The sequence below is a fragment of the Cupressus sempervirens genome, chromosome 4, assembly GCF_028749045.1.
Source record: "Cupressus sempervirens isolate cs-2001-9-10 chromosome 4, ASM2874904v1, whole genome shotgun sequence".
In the NCBI taxonomy this organism is placed as follows: Eukaryota; Viridiplantae; Streptophyta; class Pinopsida; order Cupressales; family Cupressaceae; genus Cupressus; species Cupressus sempervirens.
The window spans coordinates 130,874,607-130,902,077 of record NC_143121.1 but is presented as its reverse complement, the minus strand read 5'-3'; positions in this window follow the sequence as shown (position 1 = coordinate 130,902,077).

Here is a 27,471-nt window from a genome sequence, read left to right as displayed (position 1 = left end):
TAGAAATTGATTTAAAATAACATTAAATTTTGGAGCATAAGTTAAGTTAATTTTCTTCCACACAATTTATGAGGAGGAACTAATAGAAAAAAAATGAGAGTGAAAACTATAGTCTCCTGCCTTGCAGCAGAGACTAATAATAGAGAAAACTAGATAGGAAAATACATACAATTTCATTAAAAAAAGAATACATTTAGAATTAAGATTTTGTAAGTTAAATTGTTTCAATAGTGTTTACTTAATATAAAAATTAAATAAGAGTAATATTTGATTGTAGTTCTTAAAACAAGCATTAAATAGTCATTTTGTAGTGGCTAAAATTCTTTTGAAAATGAGAAATCTTGTCATACCATTATTAACAATTCTTTTTGGATTTATTGGAATTTGATATCTTATCTTTTTCTATGAAATTTGTTGGCTTATAAATCATAATTATATCAAATTTACACAAAAAAAAAATTATTTTTATTAAGTTGCTTTTTCTAAAATGTAGACAAATAATTAGTAAGAAGAATTTCCTCGAATGGTTACAAGTATAAAATCTTCACATCAAAAGTATGTCTATTAGTGAGATAAGAAATGTTATGTCAATCTTCATAAAGTTTTTAAAATACTATTTTAAAAAGAATTTGTACAATACAATTCTCATTGCATTTATGATTTATACAAAAATATAACAATTATTCTTTAAACCATCGGTTGGATAAACATTGGTGAATGAATGAGCAGTTAGTAGAGCTATTGTAGATTGATTTTTTACTTTGATGCCAAAGTCTTGAATATATAATTGGAGCTAAATGTTTTTATAAAATTAAATATTTTTAAAATATAATTTGATTGGATAATTATTTTAGCATGATGCCAAAATCATGAGTATATAATTGAAGTTATTTTTTAAAGATGTAAATATTTTTTCAATATAATTTAATTAAATAAAATTATTTTATAATAATAGCTAGATACATTAAATAAACCCATGAAAGTATAGTTGATAGTAAAAAAAAATTGTTGAAAGTATATTTTGTTATTATAAAAATGTATAATGAATCGATAATTATTTTAAAAAAATTTATGTTTTCAAATTTTCTATGTTTTAATGGTATTATATAGAAATATCTTAATTTGTTTTTCTTGTTTTCAAGAAATAATGTTATGTTTTTAATTTATAATAAAAATGTAAACTAATGTCTAACTTGACTAGTTTTGAGAGTCAAATTATCTATTAGGAGTCTATGTTAAACCAAATCACAATTATAGATTAAGCGAAACATCAATGTTATGATATAAAGAAAACTAATAGATTTTATCTATTTTAGATTTTTCATATATCTTTTTTTCCAAAATTATAGTTTACCATAAGGGTTTGCTTCCTTGAAATCCACTCCTATAAGAACCCAAGTATACGAGTCAATCAATTTGAAGAAAAAATTATTATTAATTTAAAAAATTAAAAATCTCATATATATACATTAGAAAAATAAAAAATAAAAACACAAATAAAAATTCTTAAATCTAATTGATTGAAATAAAAAAGATTTATTAGTAGATAAGTTGAAGTGATTTCCATAGTATTGGCCTACGATTAATACAAGAAGTTGTGAAGCAAGTGTTCTCTTAGATATATCTAATGTACTTTTTTAATCATATCACGCACCCAAGCAATGTTTGCAGAAAATAAATATAAAGGCCCACTTCTTCAAATCTATTAGCAATGAAGATCACACACCATGCAATCTAAGTTTTAAACTGATTAAATCTTATGTCCTCTAACTACACGACGTTCAAGATCTAGATATGATACATAATTTTTAACCTATACGTTTGTACTCTTTTCTTATATACATTAGTGATGTGTTTCAATGTTCCAACCTAATTGCAAAAGTAAGTTGTCATGTCCCCTTTTCAAATAATTAAAAAATAATAATCTTTGCTAAGGCAGGCAAGCTCAAGAAAGTGAAGTTTCGAAAAAAGGGGATTAATCTTTGGAAACCGTTGGACTAATAAATGAAAATTATTATTAAAATATGTTTCATTAACCTCTCTTGGACATGAGTTAAAATTATGCCCTCTTTTAAGGGGTTTGGAGGCATTTTGGGCTGATTCCAGAACTTGATTTTTGCTCATTCTTTGTTATTCTTCAGAGGCTGCCAAACTTGTGGAGAAGGAGACCCAAGAACGGGAGTTTGCAGGTTTCCAGGGAGACCCAAGAATGGGAGTTTACAAGTTTCCAAGAAGGCTACGGATGGGAGTTTGAAGCCATTCCATGTGCATGCTCATACAGAGTTTGCCTTTGTGCTGAACAGTGCAGATTTGTGGATTTCGGGTGTGTTTTTTGTATGAGTTTGGTGTTTTCAGTTGAGTATATCATATCAGTTTGAGTTACTGCTGTATTTCAGACTTTAAGGTGTTAAAATAGATTTGAATATATGTATTGGGACATGATTAAACTTCTAAGATAGATTATTAGTGTTTTTGTGGTGTTTCCGGGCATTTTTGTGTTAATTTCGGGAGCCCGATGAGCATAGTTTTTGTCCTACATTTGAGAACTGTTGTGTAAAGGCTATATGGATCTAGAAATGTCATTTTTTAGGCTTTTATGCTGCTGAAATTTTTGTAAAAATTTCCACTTTCATATTTATTAATAATAGGTGAAGCTGTGAAGCTTTTGACACAATTTCTAGCATACCCGATTTGGGGTTTCTTGAGAAATTTGGTGGATCTTTGTGATATTAGTTGTTTGATTTTGAAAATCTGATTAGAGGTTTGAAATATCATACAAAATCAGAAAAGGGACATTTTAGTGGTATCAGAGCCATGATCTTGCCAGCCTAAGGGTTTGTAGAAGCTTGCATGTCAGTTTTGACAACTACCCAGATCTTGCATGTCATAATTTATGATTGCATGTTGCTTCTAATCAGCTACATGTCAAAATTTATGGTTGCATGCTACTTCTAATCATTTTCATGTTAGGTCTTAGTGAATTTGGTGGTTGTAGAAGTTTGCATGTCAGTTTTGACAACTACCCAAATCTTGCATGTCAGTTTTGACAACTACCCAGATCTTGCATGTCATAATTTATGATTGCATGTTGCTTCTAATTAGTTGCATGTCAAAATTTATGATTGCATACTACTTTTAATCATTTTCATGTTAGTTCTTGGTGAATTTGGTGGTTGCATGTTGCTTCTAATCAGTTGCATGTCAAAATCTATGGTTACATGCTACTTCTAATCATTTGCATGTTAGTTCTTGGTGTTTGAAGAAGTTATATCCTATTGGGGTTACACTCTACTTTATCTAGAATGGACAAGTACATTACAGAGTCTCAGAGGACACAATATTGGAAAATTGATATCCAGAGTCAAAATAGTAGAAAGGATGGTTATTTAGACATTCGAGATAAACTTATAAAAATAAGCCATGACATGTCTGAACAATTGGTTGAGCACCATCGTATAATGAATGACTGAAATGTCCCTTTTCTGATTTTTGTATGATATTTCCAACCTTTAATTAGATCTTTAAGATCAAACAACTAATATCACAAAGATCCTCCAAATTTCTCAAGAAACCCCAAATCGGGTATGCCAGAAATGGTGCCAAAAGCTTCACAGCTTCACCTATTATTAATAAATCTGAAAATGGACATTTTTACAGAAATTTTAGTAGAATAACAGCCTAAAAAATTAAATTTTTAGATCTATATAGCCTTTACATAGCAGCTCACAAATGTAGGACAAAAACTATGCTCATTGGGCTCCCGAAATTAACACAAAAATACCCGAAAACACCACAAAAACACTAATAAACTATCTCAGAAGTTTAATCATGTCCCAATACATATATTTAGCTCTATTTTAATAGCTTAAAGTCTGAAATACAGCAGCAACCAAAACTGATATGAAATGCTCAACTGAAAACACCAAACTCATGCAAAAAACACACCCAAAAACCCACAAATCTACACTGTTCAGCACAAAGGCAAACTCTGTATGAGCATGCACATGGAATGGATTCAAACTCCCATCCTTAGCCTTCCTAGAAACCTGCAAACTCCCATTCTTGGGTCTCTCTGAAAACCTACAAACTCCCATTCTTGGGTCTCCTTCTCCACAAGTTTGGCAGCCTCTGTAGAATAACAAGGAAATCAGAAAAATCAAGTTCTGGAATGTACCCAAAATGCCTCCAAACCCCCTTAAAAGAGGGCATAAATGTAACTCACATACAAGAGAGGTTAATGAAACATATTTTAATAATAATTTTCATTTATTAGTCCAACGATTTCCAAAGATTAACCCCCTTTTTCTGAAACTTCACTTTCTTGGGCCTGGCTTGCCTTAGCAAAGATTATTATTTTTTAATTATTTGAAAAGGGGACATGAAAAGTCCTCCCCTCCCAAACATTGCTTGTCCTCAAGCAATGGCTGAACAATAAACCAATCAATCCACCTGGATCCCAAATGTAATCATGAACTATACTACTACCAATTAACTCAGGCTCTTGCAATATCCTCTGCAATATGACCAAGAGGAATCCATAATCAAACTGACAATTATAGCTCAACCAAACTCCAAAATCAAAACTTCCACAGTTAGAAACCCACGAGACACAAAATCTTAGAACATCAAAACCCAAGTAAAGTGGACTACCAACATAGTAAATACCATCAACGCATTCCACTGGCCTATACGGAATGTACAATCCAACTCTGCAACAATGGTGAATGCTCTCAAATGAAACTATACCAAGTATGGAGAATCCACACACTATACAACTCCTATAGTCAACACAACTCTATAGATCATCAGCCACTGTCTCATAACCATAACTCCCATGCACCCCTGATGGTGAAAAGCCATCACAAGATAAACAACAAGAAATGGAACCCAAACCAAATTTTCCCACCATCAACTCCTCAACACAAGGATCAATTTCTAACTGATGTACATACCTTGCAATATAATGTTGATTAAAAAAACCAACCTCATTCAACAGCTCACCATGAACAAGTGATATAACCCACTGTGACTGATCTCTAGCTAAGTCAGGAGATGTCATAGCCAAAGGAGTAGAATCAATAACAACACCTACTGAAGCATCACTCCAAAACTCCTACTCTAAGTCATGTATTATCAAGCTATCAACTGCAGGACCTATTGCCATGTCGTGACAATCACAACTCTCATCCCGAGGCATCAAACTATTCCATGACTGATGATAAGCAATAGGAACCAAAGTACATCTTTGTATCATAATCTCATCAACATGGTCATCAAAGGTAAATTGATGAGCGTACCTCATAGTGTAATGCCAATAGAATTTGCCAATCTCAGTTAGTGGCTCAGACTGTAATCTAGATGAAACTAACTACAATTGATCATTAACCATGTTGGAACTGACTCCTACCTCTGAAGATATCACCAAGGGAGTAGTATTACTAGCAGGAACCATGCCAACTACTGACTCACCAACATCACACATGATCTTTGATACATCTCTAGTCTCCGTGCCATCAGTACTAGAGGCCACCACCATGTCAAGCATACAACAATTTGCTACAACACCCAACTCAACTGAACTTGACTCTAGTGGGAATAAACCTGATATGCCAATGTTAGTATCAAGGATGGATGCATCCACATCTCCATTGTCTCTAACAATCTCGGCCATGGACATCCTCGGATCACCAAACACCACAGCTTGTGACTGTATAGAATTAGGTAAAGACTATAGTCACTCTAACTCCATGGTCACCTTAGCCAAATGAAACTGTGACTCCTTGAAAGCCAACTGTGTACTCTCAAGAATCTCAGAAGTCACCTCAAGCTGCCTAGTAAGCTCACTCACCTCATCTTCCTTGGCCAACAATGCATCATATGCTGTACTGCTCCACTCCATAAGATAATCTCTGTCGGCTACCAACTGCATATAATTCTGTCTCAAAATCCGAATAGCCTCCCATAAAGAGTTGATCTCTGTCAAGGAAAGATAAATGCCTTCCTGCTCATCACTAGTAGGAGAACCCCATCCATAAACTGCTAACAACTGACGAGCAGCATCGAAATGCTGGCAAGTGATAGCAATGTCTCAGTCACTAACTCTCAACTGATTAGACACATGATGGCACTGGCTTGACTGTCTCCTACAAACCTCCTTTGATGCACTGTCTAAAGGAGTATCCTTAAAGTTACTAGTCTCTAGAGTATTACCATCCATATCCTATGAATCAAATCTAAAGCTCATATATGGAGTATCAAAAACATTAGCATTGCTATCCAACTCCTCTATACCCAAGGAAACTAAGTCTTCAAAACTGCCCACTGCATCCTCCTGTATGTCATCAATGCCAAAATGATCCTGGGACTCATCTGTACACACTGCCAAATATGAAAGATCATCAACACATTCCAGCAAGTATGGTCGACCGGATATATGAACAAAGCCCAACATCAGTGTATAAAAACTAATACCAACATTAGACAAGATACTGGCACAAGAAAAGACAACACCATGTAATTTTTTAATCAAATCCATGATAGCACCCAAACAAAAACTGCTACCAAAAAGTGTTAAAGATCTCCAGTCAACTGAATCCCAAACACCAATATAACAATCTCGAGTCCATATCCGTAAACTAGAATCAACTGGTAACTCAAGCAAACTCCTCACCTGAGTAATATGACCAATACCAACTAACTCCACATACTTGTCATGATGAGATAATGAAGTCACAATACTATCTTTGTTCACCTTCAGCTGGCTGGACAAATCATGTGAAGTACTACCAGCCTCAACCTCATGTGATGAAGCATCTAACTGTGCCTGGTAATCTTTCTCAGCAAAGTCATGAATGCTCAATGTCTGCTCATCTCTACCAGGTATCTCAGCATCCTGCACAACAACATCCTCATAATCATCATCTGAACCCACTACATTGTAGTCACTGCCTGTTGTAACTATACCATCCTGAATACCCGTGGCATCACCTTTGACGACCTGTAAACAATTGTCTCAATTTGAGTATCAAGTTGACCGTTACTATCAATCTGTGTAATATCCTTTCCCACCACCTCCTGTGGCAGAGTAGAATCTGAGACCTCTACCTGGCTATCAACTAGTTTCTCAAACTCCTCATGCAACTTCTTGGGAATTGTGTCATCTGTCCTGTGAGAAAATATGCCAAATAGAAATCCAGTCAACTTATCCACCTTAGCTAGGTTAGATAACATGTCATTCATTATACGGTGGTGCTCAATCAACTATTTAGACATGTCATGGCTTATTTTCATAAGTTTATCTCGAATGTCTAAATAACCATCCTTTCTACTATTTTGACTCTAGCTATCAATTGTCCAAGATCGTTCCCTCTAAGACTCTGTACTATACCTGTCCATTCTGGATAAGTAGAGTGTAACCCCAATAGGATATAACTTCTTCAAACACCAAGAACTAACATGCAAATGATTAGAAGGAGCATGCAACCATAGATTTGGACATGCAACTGATTAGAAGCAACATGCAGCCACCAAATTATGACATGCAAGATCTGGGTAGTTGTCAAAACTGACATGCAAAATTCTACAACCACCAAATTCACCAAGAACTAACATGAAAATGATTAGAAGTAGCATGAAACCATAGATTTGGACATGCAACTGATTAGAAGCAACATGCAACCACCAAATTATGACATGCAAGATTTGGGTAGTTGTCAAAACTGACATGCAAGATCTGGGTACTTGTCAAAAATAAAATGCAAACTTCTACAACCACCAAATTCACCAAGAACTAACATGAAAATGATTAGAAGTAGCATGCAACCATAAATTTTGACATGCAGCTGATTAGAAGCAACATGCAATCATAAATTATGACATGCAAGATTTGGGTAGTTCTCAAAACTGAAATGCAAGATCTGGGTAGTTGTCAAAACTGACCTGCAAACTTCTACAAACCCTCAGGATGGCAAGATCATGGCTCTGATACCACTGAAATGTCCCTTTTCTAATTTTTGTATGATATTTCCAACCTTTAATTAGATCTTTAAGATCAAACAACTAATATCACAAAGATCCTCCAAATTTCTCAAGAAACCCCAAATCGGGTATGCCAGAAATGGTGCCAAAAGCTTCACAGCTTCACCTATTATTAATAAATCTGAAATATGAAATTTTTATAGAAATTTCAGCAGAATAAAAGCCTAAAAAATGAAATTTTCAGATCTATATAGCCTTTACACAGCAGCTCACAAATGTAGGACAAAAACTATGCTCATCGGACTCTCGAAATTAACACAAAAATGCCCGGAAACACCACAAAAATAGTAATAAACTATCTCAGAAGTTTAATCACATCCCAATGCATATATTCAGCTCTATTTTAATAGCTTAAATTATAAAATACAGAAGCAACCAAAACTGATATGAAATGCTCAACTGAAAATACCAAACTCATGCAAAAAACACACCCAAAAACCCACAAATCTACACTGTTCAGCACAAAGGCAAACTCTGTATGAGCATGCACATGGAATGGCTTCAAAATCCCATCCTTAGCCTTCCTAGAAACCTGAAAACTCCCATTCTTAGGTCTCCCTAGAAACCTGCAAACTCCTGTTCTTGGGTCTCCTTCTCCACAGGTTTGGCAGCCTCTAAAGAATAACAAGGAAATCAGCAAAATCAAGTTCTGGAATGTGCCCAAAATGCCTCCAAACCCCCTTAAAAGAGGGCATAAATGTAAGTCATGTCCAAGAGAGGTTAATGAAACATATTTTAATAATAATTTTCATTTATTAGTCCAACGGTTTCCAAAGATTAACCCCCTTTTTCCGAAACTTCACTTTCTTGGGCCTGGCCTGCCTTAGCAAAGATTATTATTTTTTAATTATTTGAAAAGGGGATATGACAATGACATGTTTTCCAACCCAGCTAAGGTGGATAAGTTGACTGGATTTCTATTTGGAAGATTTTCTCACAGGAAAAATGACACAATTACCAAGAACTTGCATGAGGAGTTTGAGAAACTAGCTTATAGCCAGACAAAGGTCTTAGATTCTACTCTGCCATAGGAGGTAGTGGGTTTAGATGATGATTATGAGGATTTTTTTGTGCATGATGGTGAGATACCTTGTAGAGATGAGCAGACATTGAGCATTCATGACTTTGTCGAGAAAGAGTACTAGGCACAGTTAGATGCTTCATCACATGAGGTTGAGGCAAGTAGTACTTCGCATGATTTGTCTAGCCAGCTGAAGGTGAAAAAAGATAGTATTGTGACTTCATTATCTCATCATGAAAAGATGTAGGATATGATAGAGGATCACATTCAGATGATTTAGTTACAGGGTAGACATAAGGGAGTTCAGGCAAAGTCTTCTTGTGTTGACTTTAAAGTGATTAGAGAAGCAATGGGAATGATGAAGTTGAGTTATTTACATCTTCTATCAGATCGTGACCATCTTCTTAGCCTTGTCGGAGTCTATTCAGATGCCTTGAGGAGGAAGGATGAGGAAGTTGATAGGCTTTCTCATGAGCTTGAGGACACTCGAGCTTCTTTGGTGAATACTTCATTGGCATTACAAGACTGGGAGAGACATGGGGATAAGCATGGCATGGAATTGAGTTTAGTTTCATCTTGCACTCCTAATACTCAAGTTTTTGCGAATGGTAGATCATATGTGGACATTGATAATGTTGTGAGTTCATCTTGCATTCACATCCAAGATATAGGGATAATGTCAGACAGGTATGTGGAATTAGTTGGTATTGGTCATATTACTCAGGTGTGAATTTTGCTTGAGTTACCAGCTGATTATAGTTTATGAATATGGACTCGAGACTTTTGTATTGGCATTTGGGATTCAGTTGACTGGAAATCTTTAACACTTTTTGGTAGCAGTGATTGTTTGGATGCTATCATGGATTTGATTAGCAGATTACATGGTGTTGTCTTTTCTTGTGCCAGTATCTTGTCCGATGTTGGTATTAGTTTTTATACACTGATGTTGGGCTTTGTTCATATATCCAGTCGACCATACTTGCTGGAATGTGTTGATGATATTTCATTTTTGGCAGTGTGTATAGATGAGTCCCAGGATCATATTGGCATTGATGACATCCAGGAGGATGTAGTGGGCAGTTTTGAAGACTTAGTTTCTTTGGGTATAGAGGAGTTGGACAGAAATGCTAATGTTTTTGATACTCCGTATGTTGATATGAGCTTTAGATTTGATTCATAGGATATGGATGGTAATACTCTAGAGACTAGTAACTTTGAGGATACTCCTTTAGATAGTGCATCAGAGGAGGTTTGTAGGAGACAGTCAAGCCAGTGCCATCATGTGTCTAATCAGTTGAGAGTTAGTGACCAAGACATTGCTATCACTTGCTAGCATTTCGATGCTACTCATCAGTTGTTAGCAGTTTATGGATGGGGTTCTCCTACTAGTGATGATCAGGAAGGCAGTTATCTTTCCTTGACAGAGATCCACTCTTTATGGGAGGCTATTTGAATTTTGAGACAGAATTATATGCAGTTGGTAGCCAACAGAGATTATCTTATGGAGTGGGGTAGTATAGCATATGATGCATTGTTGGCCAAGGAAGATGAGGTGAGTGAGCTTATTGAGCAGCTTGAGGTGACTTCTAAGATTCTCAATAGTACACAGTTGGCTTTCAAGGAGTCAGTTTCATTTGGCTAAGGTGACCATGGAGTTAGAGTGACTACAGTCTTTACCTGATTCTATACAGTCACAAGCTGTGGTGTTTGGTGATCCGAGGATGTCCATGGCCGAGATTGTCAGAGACAGTGGAGATGGGGATACATCCATCCTTGATACTAACATTGGCATATCAAGTTCATTCCCACTAGAGTTAGGTTCAGTTGATTTGGGTGTTGTAGCAGATTGTTGTATGCCTGACATGGTGGTGGCCTCTAGTACTGATGGCACAGAGATTAGAGATGTATCAAAGATAATGTGTGATGTTGGTGAGTTGGCAGTTGGCATGGTTCCTGCTAGTAATACTACTCCCTTGGTGATATCTTCGGAGGTAGTAGTCAGTTCCAACATGGTTAATGATCAATTGCAATTAGTTTCATCTAGATTATAGTCTGAGCCAGTGACTGAGATTGGCAAATTCTATCGGCATTACACTGTGAGGTATGCTCATCAATTTACCTTTGATGACCATGTTGATGAGATGATGATACAGAGATGTACTTTGGTTCCTAGTGCTTATGATCGGTTATGGGACAGTTTGATGCCTCAAGATGAGAGTTGTGATGGGCATGACATGGTGATAGGTTCTGTAGTTGACAGCTTGATAATATGTGACTTAGAGTAGGAGTTTGGGAGTGATGCTTTAGTGGTTGTTGTTATTGATTCTACTCCTTTGGCTATGACATCTCCTAACTTAGCTAGTGATCAGTCACAGTGGGTTGTATCACTTGTTCATGGTGAGCTATTGACTGAGGTTGGTTTTTTTAATCAACATTATATTGCAGGGTATGTACATCAGTTAGCATTTGATCCTTTTTTTGAGGAGTTGATGGCAGGAAAATTTGGTTTGGATTCCATTTCTTACTCTTTATCTTGTAATGTCTTTTCATCGTCAACAGTGCATGGGAGTTATGGTTATGAGATAGTGGCTGGTGATTTGCAGAGTTGTGTTGACTACAGGAGTTGTACAGTGTGTGCATTCTCCATACTTGGTACAGTTTCATTCGAGAGCGTTCACCATTGTTGCAGAGTTTGATTGTACATTCTGTATAGGCCAATGGGATGTGTTGATGGTATTTACTGTGTTGGTAGTTTGATTTTTCCACTTTACTTGGGTTCTGATGTTCTAAGAGTTTGTGTCTCATGGGTTTTTGACTATGGTAGTGGTGATTTTGGAGTTTGGTTGAGCTATAATTGTCAGTTTGATTATGGATTCCTCTTGGTCATATTGCAAAGGATATTGCAGGAGCCTATGTTAATTGGTAGTAGTATAGTTCATGACTACATTTGGGATCCAAGTGGATTGATTGGTTTATTGTTCAGCCATTGATTGAGGACAAGAAATGTTTGGGAGGGGAGGACTTGTCATGTCCCCTTTTCAAATAATTAAAAAATAATAATCTTTGCTAAGGCAGGCAGGCCCAAGAAAGTGAAGTTTCGGAAAAAGGGGATTAATCTTTGGAAAACGTTGGACTAATAAATGAAAATTATTATTAAAATATGTTTCATTAACCTCTCTTGGACATGAGTTATGGTTATGCCCTCTTTTAAGGGGTTTGGAGGCATTTTGGGCTGATTCCAGAACTTGAATTTTGCTCATTCTTTGTTATTCTTCAGTGGCTGCCAAACTTGTGGAGAAGGAGACCCAAGAACGAGAGTTTGCAGGTTTCCAGGGAGACCCAAGAATGGGAGTTTTTAGGTCTCTAGGAAGGCTAAGGATGGGAGTTTGAAGCCATTCCATGTGCATGCTCATACAGAGTTTGCCTTTGTGCTGAACAGTGCAGATTTGTGGATTTCGGGTGTGTTTTTTTTATGAGTTTGGTGTTTTCAGTTGAGTATATCATATCAGTTTGAGTTGCTGCTGTATTTCAGACTTTAAGGTGTTAAAATAGAGCTGAATATATGTATTGGGATGTGATTAAACTTCTAAGATAGATTATTAGTGTTTTTGTGGTGTTTCTGGGCATTTTTGTGTTAATTTCGGGAGCCCGATGAGCATAGTTTTTGTCCTACATTTGAGAACTGTTCTGTAAAGGCTATACGGATCTGAAAATGTCATTTCGTAGGCTGTTATGCTGCTGAAATTTTTGTAAAAATTTCCACTTTCAGATTTATTAATAATAGGTGAAGCTGTGAAGCTTTTGGCACAATTTCTGGCATACCCGATTTGGGGTTTCTTGAGAAATTTGGTGGATCTTTGTGATATTAGTTGTTTGATCTTGAAAATCTGATTAGAGTTTGGAAATATCATACAAAATCAGAAAAGGGACATTTCATAAGTATAATTAATTATGAGATAAGTTTTTATCTATTTTTCTATTGACGTCAAAATGACGAAGTGATACATTAGATATTATGAATCATGAAAATAAGGTTACACTACATTTAAAATAATAAAAGAATAAAAATTTAGAAAAATAATTAATAATTAAAATCTACAAACATTATTGATATTTCATATAAGTATGCTTTCTATAAATTTCCATAGATTTAAAAATTGAAGTAGTTTTATACAATTTGGTAATCTATCTAACCTAAAATCTATGAAATATTTAAAAATATATAAATGTGAATATGTATTAATAAATATTCATAAATTTTAAATCTTAAAAAGATATATATTTTATAGAAATGTTAAAACTTTACTCCTTTTTGTTGACATATTGGTTATTAGTAGTTTTTAAAAATTAATTCCAGAAGTCTATTCAAACATATTCAATTAAATTATTAGTGCATAAAGTTGAATAACATATTTTATTTCATTACAATTATTAACAAATTACTTGTACTAAATAATATTAGTTAAATTAATGTCCTTTTTCATGTAACAAAATGATCAATAAACATAGTGGTTGTAGAATAGTCTTAGTTTGTTTTCTTTTAACATATATTTTTTCTATAATTTTTTTAAAAATGAAATAAATGTGATCATGTTTATTTTGAACCAATGAAACTTATGTCATGTAGCTAGAAGGAATAAGGAGAAAGTCACAAAACAATTCAAGAGAGAAAGAGAGATAAACATATAATATTCACAATAATTATAACATGAGAAAAAAAAATATACTTATTTCTTAAAAAATGATCAATAATTTGATTTAAAACATATTTTCTTCATAGTTTGATAAAAAAAAATTGATGATATTGAATTTAGATTGCTATGAAGGAAAATAATTTCTTTTAAGATCAGTACACTATCAAATGATAAGGTGTCAAAACTAAGAAAGTTAAGTAGAATACTAGCCATGGTTTATTACTATCTTCATCTTCAAATTTCCCTCTTACTAGCTATTGCACTTCCAGTGTAAGATTTGATGAAAAATAAACCTTCTAAGCCCAAGAAACCTGCATGCAAAAAACCTATCACATAGAAGTAGAGAGGAGAAAAGTACAAGGAATTTTCTTTGACAATATCCAAGATTCAATTATCAGCTAGAAGAGTGAAACAAAAGTACAATAGATCAATCCTAATAGAAGGAGATCAAAAAGCCTAATAGGAAATCCTAATGGAAAAATAGACATTTAATAATTAATTAAATTATTAAATGGCTAATGTAAGTGCATGAAAGTGAAATCTTAAGAAGGAAATAAAGTTAATTTAATTAATATTATTAAAATAATACTTCACTCTAACACCTACCTTAAGATGAACAACAATGAAGCTACAAATAATACAAAAGGAAAAAAAATGAACTACAATGTTGAATGCAATCTTGGATCCTAGCAACATTGCCTAATGAGGTACCTAATCACAACCAAATCTCTATGAAACTAATAAACAAGGAAAACCACATGGGAGAAACCTTACTCCAAAAAGAGATAGAAAGATGTTAAAAGCTGGAAAAGTGATGCAGGAGAATCTTGCATCACAAAATAAAAAGGATGTGATAAAATTTTTTAAAAAAATGAAAAATGGGAAAATTGGAGAAATTTTTTTTTTTTCATTTAACAAGGTGCATAGGTGGAATAAAAGATAACATTATAAATTAGTTGTCATTTCATTTATCAAGGTGTAAAGGTGGCATTTTATTAGTTTGTGGAAAGTTCCTTAAATCATGAATTTAATATTTATTGTGATCCATAAAGGCAAAGTAATTTTCTAATTGGCCCATATGGTAGTGCTTGGTTGTAATTGGGGTAAGGTAGTTGCATTTACCTTTTATCCCACATTGGTTGTGTTTGTAATATCTTGGACTTTAATTTCTTATATAAGAAAGGCATATGAGCATTTGTAAGAATGCTTTGGAGGTGAAGGATCTTAATGTGTAAGATCTTAGTTGGGAAGTTCTTCTTGGTGAATCCCTTTGGGCTCAAGCTCTTTGGTTGTAAGCTCTTCTTTTTTGAAGCTATTGGTGTGCAATCTATTTGGAAGATCTTGGTTTGGAAGATTTCATTTTGCAAGCTCTCTCATAGTGAAATAATTTGGAGTTCCCTCATTTGGTGAATACTTTAACAATTTTCAAGTATAATAATGGATGTTTTATAAAGCATTTTTTCTTCTCCTTATCTCCATATTGTTGAGCTAAGGGATCTTAAGGGTCCTAGGATATTAAGAGTTCCTATGATACACAATGGTTGCTCTCTCTCTCTCTCTCTCTCTCTCTCTCTCTCTCTCTCTCTCTCTCTCTCTCTCTCTCTCCCCCTCTCTCTCTCTCCCTCTCTCTCTCTCTCTCTCTCTCTCTCCCCTCCATATTATTTCAACTCTTTCTCTTCCTATCTCTCTCATTCCCTCCACCACCATTTCCCTACTACTATATTCATCTCTCTCTCTCTCTCTCTCTCTCTCTCTCTCTCTCTCTCTCTCTCTCTCTCTCTCTCTCTCGTACTATTGAACTTGAAATAGATAATGGGGGGAGGGTAGAATAAGAAAGGATATGAGAGACAAAATAACAATGAGATAAATAAAGGAGTAAGATGACGAGATATGTATTAATGGAGGGAGTGAGAGACTTTAGGAGAAAAAAGATAGAGGGGCAGAGAGGGAGATAAATTGAAGGATAAAAAGAGGAAAGGTGGGTATTAAATAGGGATATGGGATATACAAATGGAGAGAGGAAAAAAAGGAAATACTTAGATAAATGATATGTGTTCTTGTATGCAGCCTAATCAAACTCAAAGTTTAATATTTTTCCACTTTAATTAGTATTTTTTTCCCCCAATATATTGAAGGTGATTTTGAGATAAGCTCTCCTAGTGAGGTCAAGAGGCAACTAGGAAATGCCCCTAATGGGATCTAGATGCATTTCCCCAATTGCGATCCTCTTCGCAGTATAGGGTGGGGTCGAGGGGAAGAGCCCCCCCCCTTTCAAGACCAAATTACCACCTTGATAGCCACATAGAGCTCTATAGTTCTCTAGATCCATACAAGTCACCTTTTATTCCTTTGGAACCCTTTTTTCACATGTTATATTTCATGTATACTAAAAAGTTGTATATTTTCTTTTTTGAATGTGTTATATGTGTTCTATATATGGATCACATCATATGTAGATAATTTTCTACATATGGAACCTTCCATATATTACACACACCATATGTAGATAATTTTCTAAATTTGGCATGTGTCATATATGGTGCACACCATATTTCGTGCAAGCCAAGTAGGCTTTGTTCCCAATGCTAAGGATTGGTGTAGCAAATCATATGGTATATACCATATGACTTTTTTGGGGCCACAAAGTCCAGTGGCATCTTTTTCATCCCTCATTTTCTGCATTTACCTATTAGCTAATTTTTATACTTTTATTAATTAAATACCCTTTAATATTTAATTAATGGAGTCATTATTTGTCCAACCTTTATTTGATCTTGTTTCTAGCTTAGAATAATTAATCAATCTTATTTTACAGTTCAATTTAGATAAATGAATTTAAATTTAATTATATATCTAAATCAACCATCATCATTTCAAAAGTTAAATAAGTTTCCTATAAAATTAGTTTTCTATTTTCTTTTCTTTCATTAAATGGGATAAAATCCATTAATCTCATATCTATTTTTAAAACCTATCAATCCCTTAATCTTTCTATTATACATTCAAAATCATGATTGTAACATCCCCTCAAATCCTTCACATTCTCCAAGGTGTAAAAAATAAGACTTTGTACATAGGGAACAAACCTTTATACATGTGGCATATCTTAGTACTATGTCACATGGGTGAAATGATTGTCCATCCATCAAGAATATTCCCAAGTGCCCCTTTTTCATCTTGTCTCTCCACTTTCTCCAAGGGGAATCTCTTTCATTTATTTTCCCTCCATACATCTATCCTCCATGTCCAATAGACATGCGAAGACATATATCTTCTTCTAGTCTCTCTAAGGATCTCAACAAATTTTAAGCTATGTTCACTACTTTTATGCTTAGTCATCCAATCACATACCTAAAAAATCTATAAATAATGTGTTAATCCTAATCAAATTGAACAAAATCCTCTAATGTGATATAATTATTCTTGTGAAGCCCCTCACATTATTCCAAATTCAACATCCTAGATGATAGCCATTTTTATATTATTATGACATATTGCAAGGTAGGAGAATCCCCAAATGAGATGTCCGAGCCCGCAACAAACAACCACACAATAAAAACAATATAACAAGCAACAACAATGCAAGATATGATACCAAATTATAACTCTTTATTCATAAAATAACTAATTACATGCAATATGCCTGACTATAAGGCCTTCCAGCTTAGGGCCAACTATAAACAACAATTACAATACTAGTTCTACAAGATCCAATTACCACACACCAATTTTGGCAAGTCTAGATCCACAACTAGATAAGAACACCAAGAAGAATTTCACATTTTGTACCCTCAGGTCGACCAAGCAATCCTTTGGTTCCTAAGCCACAACCCTAGCTCTTCAAAATTCACATCCAAACTTCATCCACTTCTCCAAGCTAGAAATGAATCATCATATGCCAAAAGACTCTACAAGACCCCTTCTTATACCCAACTAAGCCACAAGTCAGCCCAACTCATTAAAAAATAAATTAAATCTCTTCTATTAAATATAGGTCAAGCCACAAGTTAGCTACAACACTAAATTAAATACCCATACATAAATTAAATGCTAAAAGTTAGCTCATAGACAACTTGACACCAACATAAACCAAGACCAAGTTGAGTGTCAACAAAACCAAGCCAAACACTAGTAAATTCCCAAGAATTGTCAATTTCTAGAGACCATTTTGAGTTCCAGAGACCATGTCGAGTTCCACAGACCATACCAAGTTCAATAGCCCATGCCATGCTCCATAGACCATGCTGAGCTCCATAGTGTATGTTGAGCTCCCAATGTATGTTGAACACCAGTATATGCTGAGCTCCACAAAACTTAACCAAAATAACTCCAACCATGTAGGATTGAAAGCAAGCTTAGGATGCTCCTACATCAAACACCCTAGGTTCAAAAATATGTTCTTAGTAGTTGGAAGAACATCTTCTAGGATTCAACACATAAATTCCAAATTGGTTCCTCACATACATATCCTCCAAGTCTTCAACCTGTACACTCTTTACTTTGTTCTTCTTCTACTTCTTCACATCCATCCTATGCTATAGGTTTTCTTTCCATATTGATCTCCAACCTTCCAAAAATCTACCAACTCAACTCAACTATTAATACTTGGGTTCCTCCTACTGAGTTATTTATTTTGTAAAGGAATCTAGAAAAAAATCTTGCCACCTTTCTCAACAATAACCCTACAATCATACTGCCAAGGTCTACCAAGAAACACATGACAACTATTCATGTCCACAATATCACACAACACAATCCTTATACTGCCCACTCTAGAAATCAACAAGGCACTACTCCCTCATTTCCAAAGCATCCTCACTTTACAACTAGCCAATCCTATAAGGATAAGGATGCCTCACTCTCTTTAAACCAAGTTTCTAAACCATCTCCTTAGAAACTAGGTCATCCTTACTACCACCATTCACAATCACCTTACAAACTTTACCAATAGACTTACAATAAGTTCTAAGAAAACTAGTCCTTTGACAAGAATCCAATATCCTCTAACCAACCAATATGGCCGAGATAGAAAAATCTATCCTTGCTTAGGCTGACTAACTTGGACTAAAACCTCATTCACAACATCGGTTTTCCTACCAATTAGACATTCAAAAGATCTATGCCCTTCTTTACCACATTTGAAAAAATTACCTCTGAACCCACTTGCACCTATCCTCTTTTTCAAATCAATAGGTTTTGGTTCACCTTCAACACTCGGTTTAGCTGGTGCCAAGCTATCTTGCTTCTCCTTCCCTCTAGCATTACCTTGATCTTTCCTCTGTAACTTATCTTCTACCTTCAGAGCATACTAATAAGCATCCTCAACTAATTAAAGATTCAACATACCAACCTCATCTTGAATATTGAATCTCAAACCATTAATATACCAAGCTACCTTTTCCTTTGATAATTCTTTATGACAAGACTGAATAGTCAACTTGTAGAACTCCTCGGTATAATTTTTCATATACATATCCTTCTATTTCAAATTCTATAATCTTTTAAAAAAATCAAGCTCATAATCAACAAGAATGAACTTAGCCTTCAACTTAGTCACCATCAACCTCCATCTAGTGATCTTCATTTCACCTTCCTCTTTTCTGTCTCTTTGTAATTCTTTCCACCAAAGAGCAACATATCCTTTCAAATTAGTTTGTGCTATCTTCACTCTAAGTGGATCCTCAATATCCTTAAGCTCAAAGTAGTCTTCCAATTCACCAATCCAATCAATCAAGTCTTGAGGAGTCAAAGTACTTGAGAAATTAGAAACCTCCATCTTATTCTTCAACTTTAAGTAAGATCTAGGTCGAGCAAACTAACTAGCTCTAGTTTTAATAGGTTTCTCCACATGATAAATTCTATCCTCACCACTAGATCCAACAACTTCAAAATCTTTAGAAACTTCCTCATAAATTCCTTCAATACCCACATGCGTAGGTACACCACCTAAAGCACTTACAATTTTAGCAATCATGTCACTCTTCATCAATGCAATCTCAAATCTAAACTATGCTCTAATCTTCTCTAAAATCCTTTCTTCTACAACATCAATAAGGTCATGAATTTACCTAGGGTCCAATCTTCTTGGATTCATCTTCCAATATTTTTTTGCAAACCCAAAGCAATAGATCCACCAATCCAGAAGATCAATCAACTCCATAAGATCAACCTTCTCCAACCCAAGATCCTTGTACAAACTACCTCAAATTCAAAGATCTACCTACACACTTAGGAACAACCTTGTCCCTAATACCACCTAACATAGTACAAGGTAGGAGAATCCCCAAAGGAGATGTCCTAGCCCCCAGAAAACAACCACACAAGGGAAAGAATACAACAAGCAACAATAATGCAAGATCTGATACCAAATTGCAACTCTTTATTCATAAAATAATTGATTACATGCAATATGCTCAGCTATAAGGCCTTATGGGTTAGGGCCAACTAAAAATAAAAACTACAATACTAGTTCTACAAGATCCCACAAGATCCAATTACCACACACCAATTCCAGCTAGTCTAGATCCACAACTAGATAAGAACACCAAGAAGAATTTCACACTTGTACCCCCAAGTCCACCAAGCAATCCTCTAGTTCCTAAGCCACAACCCTAGCTCTTTAAAATCCACATCCACACTTCATCCCCTTCTCCAAGCTAGAAATGAATCATCATATGCCAAAAGACTCTACAAAAACCCTTCTTATACTCAACTAAGCCACAAGTCATCCCAACTCATTAAAAACTAAATTAAATCCCTTATATTAAATATAGGTCAAGACACAAGTCAGCTACAACAATAAATTAAATAGCCATACATAAATTAAATGCCAATATCTGGCTCACAACCAACTTAGCACCAACAGAAACCAAGACCAAGTTGAGTGTTAGCAAGACCAAGCTGAACACTAGTAAATTCCCAAGCATTACCGAGTTCTAGAGACCATGCCAAGTTCTAGAGACCATTTCAAGCTCCATAGACTATACCAAGCTCCATAGACCATGCTGAGCTCCATAGACCATGTCGAGCTCCCAAACCACGTTGAGCTTCACAGTGTATGCAAAGCTCCCAATGCATGTCAAACACTAGTTTATGCCAAGCTCCAAAACACTTAACCAAAATACCTCCAACCATGTAGGATTGAAAGCAAGCCTAGGATGCTCCTACATCATATTATTATATTTTATTAGCAATGTTTGCTAATTCTTATGCTTAGTTCAATTGCATAATCTGATCTTTATGTACATAACACAAGTAATACTTATTATAAGATGTTGAATTTTATATAAAGTTAAAGATTTAGCATAGATGATTTTTTTTTTCACACATTTACTATTAATATGGTAAATTTAAACATAAAATGATCTTAATTTAGATTCATATGCAATTTGATAGTGTTCTAATAAAAAATATGACACACATATTTTCTTATATTGTCCCAATAAGGAAAGAATTACAAATTTTAGATCCAATTTTTTTCAATAGTATTTAAATCAAAACTTAGAAATAAATCAAGAATTAGAGAAGAAGAACATTAGACATGGAAAAAGAATGAAAAGGGAGAAACATGGAAGAGTGACATAGATATATCTTGGAAAAACCATTTTACAAAAAACTTGGCCTCCAAAGTACCAAGACAACATATTTCCTACAATAATTTATTATATAATATTAAACTCAATCTTGTAAGATGGAAAAATATACCCTAATCCTTTACAAGAGATATGGTAGCATTAATCCTATCAATATCTTCTATGTCTCTATTTAAAGTTCTTAATAAAAAGGATAGAGGAAACCCATAAAACCATAAAAATGTTCACCATAAGCCAGTGAAAGGTATTGGAAAGATTAAGGTGAGGTACTAAGAGGAGGAGAGGGCAGGGGGTAGGGGGATGAATTAGAGTAACACAAATTTTACACATATTTATCTTTCTTAGTGTAAATGGGTACTCAGTAACTTACTTACACTAATATTCATTGTTGTAACTAGTTGTCTCACTAACATGTTGTAGCTTAATAGGGATTAGTGAAATCTAAAGTAAATAATTTGAAACTTAAATCAAACACATAAAACAAATAAAAAATTATTTGGTCTCACAAAAAAACCTTAGTCAGAGGGGAAATTTGTGGTGGTGATGGTACCTAGAACTCATCATTATAGTAATAAGGTGCTCGGTTAATAGGTTACATCAATAACATCTTCTAAATGACTTCACCTTGTTAAGAGTGACTAATACCATGTTAGGACTATTAAAAGTCTTGTCAAATACTACCCTGTTAAGATATCTTGTCCCACTTGTATAGTATTCACCCAGTTAAGGGATTGCCAATAAATTTCAAAATAGAACTTCCAAGTTCTATTAGAGACTACCTAGTTAAGGGATTTCACAATATTTTTGGTAAATTATTTGGAATAAAACAAAATTGAATTTGATCTAGATTCTCCTTCCTCTAGAGCTTGGCATATATTTTATGCTCCCTCATTATTCTATAATTTCTTCTTCCCTTTATTCTTCTTCTCCTCTCTGATAACCATACAATTTTTTGTGCATCATACATACATACACTCTCTTCTCTCTCTTTCACCTATTTCTTGATCATCTATATATCCTTACTCTTTTCTAAAATCATCTTCTTGCATACTTGACCTAATTAAGGTTCCATACGGCTTCTTCATGAATCTTTCATATGTCATTTTTACTTTTCATTTCATCTCAAATAAGCTTTATTCCTTTTTGGTCGTTCCTCCCTAATTTTCAACTTAAGTATTTTTACCTATTTCTATAAATTATTTCTCATGGTTCTTAATACATTTCCTTTTCCTTTTCATCTATCCCAATTCAATGAATCTTCATTGTGACAATTAGACCTCTAAGTTATCCAACTTTTCATGTCCTTGAAGGATACTTTTCCCTTGTTTGGATAGTACCTCCTTAGCTCTATGCGTATACCAATAACACATTAGTTATCCAATAAAATTTTCCTCTTCATCTCTTCATCTTGTGATGATAAAATTGCCATATGACTTTCCAATATAGTTTTCCAAAAATGACCATCATTACCAAAATCTTCTTCCATAAATGTATGAGGATTTTATCAAGTAACAATGTCTTCCTTTGACATTGATGGAAAAAACATGTCAAAATTGAATTTCCTTGTATGTTGTGCATCTTTTCTCTTAGTTTCTCATTACCATTATCCTCCTTTTTTGTCTTCCCTATTTTTGCATTCCTCAAATTTTTTTTTTTGAACTTATTGTCTGCATTTTTTGGTAGCAGGGCTAGAGATTGCAATATGCAATTGGGGTCCATACAAAATTTTTGTGTGCCTATTCTTGATATTTTTTTAGGTTCTTTCTCCCTAATTCCTTTAGTTGGTTTAGTACTCTAATATTAAAATTTAATACTAATGATTATATCTATGGCATCCTATGTATCACTTAGGCTTGACAGACTATCTTCACTTGTCATTGAATTATATTTATGATTAGAGTAATCATAAATCAAATTTCAGTCTTCATGTTCACATTTCCATCTATACACATTTTCTCATAGATTTATGTTGCTTCAATAAATATCTAATCTAATCCTTTTGTCTTCTTTGATAATGTTCTTGTAAGCTCTGTTATCTTACTTTCTACCTTATTTCCATGTTTAGTCAAAATTGACTTCATCTTTTCTTCAAATTCTTCTTTAAAATTTTATTCCTTTTTAATTTTTTCTATATATGCTTGCAACTTGTCAACATGAGATTCTCTCTTGTTCATAGTGATTGTTAGTAGTACTCTAGAGAATGTTCCCACTACTCTTTTTAGGATTTTCTTTTCCTGGTTCTCCTCTATTTTCTTCTCCTTTTCTAACTTCTCTCTGTACTTCTATAGATATATTTCTCTGTCCTCACAATTCAATTTATTTGGGTTATCCTTAAAAATTGACTATTTTAGTATTTCATCTAAGTCTTTCTTAGATTCTGAGTCTCTTTTCCATTTCTCTTGTGCTATTTTGTTCATTATCATATCCTATAGCATCCTCACAACTTTTTCTTCTTTAGATTCTTCAACTGGTTCTTTTACCTATTCTATATCTTTTCTTTGATCCTCTATTATTATTTTTTCTACTATTTCATTGATAGTAGGGGTCATATCAATAGATTGCATTTCCTTATCTAGTTATGTGAATCCAATGGTAACTTCATATATGTGCCTTTTTGTAGACTATATGTCTTCCTCATTACTACTATCATTACTAGATTCATCTCAAATTTCAATAGGTACTTGAGTTCCCTATTCATTGTCAAATCTTATAGGGATTTATTCTCTAGTTAGGTCTATATTCTCCTTTTGTTCCATCTTGTCATTTTGTTCATAAATTTCACCTATTTGGACTAATTCTTCTAATTCCTATTTTTATGCATAAAAATTTATTTCCCACCTCTTTAAACCTTCATTTTCAACTTCTTCTTTTAATCCCTTTATTATTTTGGTGGTTTGGTACTTTTTAGAAAATATCTTTTTGGTTTTCTTCTAAATACTAAATTAGTTTCCTCAATACTTGTGTCAAATTTCATAAATATTAAGGTTTACTCTCTTCTTTGTCTCTTTTGTTCAAAAACTTCATACATATTACATGGATTTTGTCAAGTAGTTCTCCATAGATATTCTACTTTGATTCACATGGAAATCTTTTAAATTTTTCAAGAGAAAACATAATTGCATATTTGACTTATCCTATTCTATCTATGACTTATACTTTATTTTATGTATGTGACCAATAGTTCCATGTTCCCTTATTCCTTCTGCTAGCTTAGTTGTTGTTCTTGGAACTATTAATCTTGATTGTTTTGTTTCAAGCTCATTTTTCTTTCTTCTCTTACTTGAGTTTCCTTTTATTGTAGAATGGCTTCTTGTTGATGCTTGAAGTTTTCTAGATCTTGTCTGCCTCATTAGTACCTATTCTTCTTCCTTATAGATGGCTCCCTTTTTCTTTTATCTCTTGTCCTTAATATTAGCATATGTTTTGGGTATTATAGTTGGTTTTTGTCTTGTCATTGTGTTTTTGATTTCTCCTTTTGATTTCTTTTCTTTCAATATGACTCATCTATAAACTTCTTCACATATTCCAAAATGATTAGCTTCCATGTCCTTAGGTTGATCCATTTATAGCTCAATAATTTCCATTGACTAATCTTCCTTTTTTCCATATCCAAATAGTGGTAACCATGATGCTTAGGGTTCCATAACTTTAATTATGTATGAGTAGGTGTTCATCATAAAACATTTATCCTTGTATTTTTCAACATTATGAGGTGGTATTCTATACCTTCCATACATTTTTATTTGAAAATTTTTAATTTATTTCCACATAAGTATACTATAATTTCTTCCCCAACTATTAAATTAATTTATTGATTTGATGTACAATTGGCTCTTCTACTTTCCAAATTACTCTCTCAAAGCCAAGAACATAGTTTTGTGCATTAAAAAAAACATACATACCAATAATGCTCCATACTTTAACCCTTGTCTCTTGATCTTCCTTAAGTTTAACATTAGATGATCTATCATAATTTTAGCTAAATCATATTTATTTCCTTTTGTAACAATATCATGTACACCCTGTGATGCTTCACTTGATATGTTATCCATTTTATCATCTTAATAAATCTTGCATCAAATACCATTATTCAAATTTTAATTTTTCATCTATAATGTTGCTCACAACAAAGGTTTTCTAATTTTGATTGTATTGTACTAAACCTTTAATTTCTATTTAGGATCCAATTTCTTTGCACATTTTATTCTATTTGTTAATAATCTAATGACTACATGAATGATTTCCTTTATGATCACAATTTTCCTATTTCCTTACAACCAAATATAGTCTCCATGTATTCAACTCAATATGCACTTGGTCCATTTAAAGTCAAAGTTCTTTGGCATGTGCACAATGTGTGTCAGTTCTTTTATTTCCTAATAGCCAAACTCATCACTCAATATTCCATCTTCTTTATATAATTCCTTGTAAGAAGTATGTATGTATTCAGCACCAATCTCAATCTATTCTCTTTGAATAAATGATCTCAAATCTTTTGCCAATACAACTATGTCTACTATCCACGATAACTCTCTGTCTTTGTTTATGTATGTTGATTTTAGAGACCTTAGTTGATATTCTAGTTCATTTTCTTCTGATCTTTTAATTAATATAATTCTCTCTACCATGGTGTTTTTTCATGTTCCTTTATTAATTATTCAGAGATTTCAAATTTCTTAGGTTTACAACTCGATCGATTCATCTAAATTCTTCTTATAGAATAGATAGGTGCAATATGTAGTTGTATTCGCTGAAACTTGTTATTCATAGTTATTTTTTAGAATGTGACCATCTCATGATAAGTGTAACTATATATACTAGTAAGGTGTCTAATGAATATTGTACCAAAAGATTTGTCCCCTGTTGATAGTGACTTGTATAATGATAGTAATTTTATGCTAATACTATAAAATTTTTATTAACTTTACTACTTTTGTAATTATCTCTACATCTAATCATGCTCTTAAATATTTCTATTCTTAATCGATTTAAGGGAATTGTCTAATGATTCAAATGAAACTTTTTGTCCCTAAGATTTTACATACTTTCTTATTTAGTAGATTAATTGCCAATGTCATTCAATACAAGGTCCTCTATCGATGTTGCATCATCCACTTTCTTTGTCTATATCTTCTTTATTTTTTCCCCTACTAGTTCTTGATTCATAATTCTCTTTCCTTTGATATCTTGATCATTGTCTTGATTGTATATCCTCACAATTTGATTTTTTAGAAGTGTGTTGTGTAGAGTTTGATGATTCTCCTTTTCCCATTATGTTGTTTCTAATATATCCTAACTTGGTTGCCTTTGATCTTCAATTTTTCATCAATTTTATGCACACTTTGTTCAAATCTTTTGGGTCTTGCATTGATTTCCTTTCTAATTTTTACATTGTTTTTAGGTCTTTATTCTCTTTCTTTACTTTATATTTTTCCACTTCTATTGTTGTTACTTGTTCTTTTCATCAGTTTATTCCATGCATCGGTTTCTCTCTATTGTATTTCCAAGAGTGAATATTTTTGTGTGATTATTTCTTTAGTATTTCTCTTCTCTATTTCAATAACTTCTTTATTTTTCTAGGAAATTCTCATTCTTTCAAGCATGTATGTCATCCTTAAAGATTAACTTTCACATTTTGTCTTCATTTGACTAAGTTCCTCAAGTAGTAACATTATTGTTTTTTAATAGATTAGTAATAGAAGTATCAACTTCCTTAGAATTGATATTGCCTTTTGATAATCAGTCCAAGTCATCAAGGCTCATTTGTAGTCATTTGGTCAAATCCTTTATTTTTGCAAATGATGCCTTTAGCTTGTTTTTTAGATCACGTATCTATTCATTGGGATGTTTTGGGGCTTCCTCTAACCATTCCTAATACTTGTAGCTTTCCATTATCCCAGATATACTCTAGTCTATTAAACATCTCCTTTAGAGAACCATAACCTATGATACCAACTATTGGAAAGATTCAAGTAAGATACTATGAGAGAGGGGGGGAATCAACATGACACAAATTTTACACTTATTTAACTTTCTTAACTTACTTACATCAATATCCTATGTTATAACTGATTGTCTCATTGAAGTGTTGTAACTTAATACTAACTACTAAAATGTAAAGTACAAA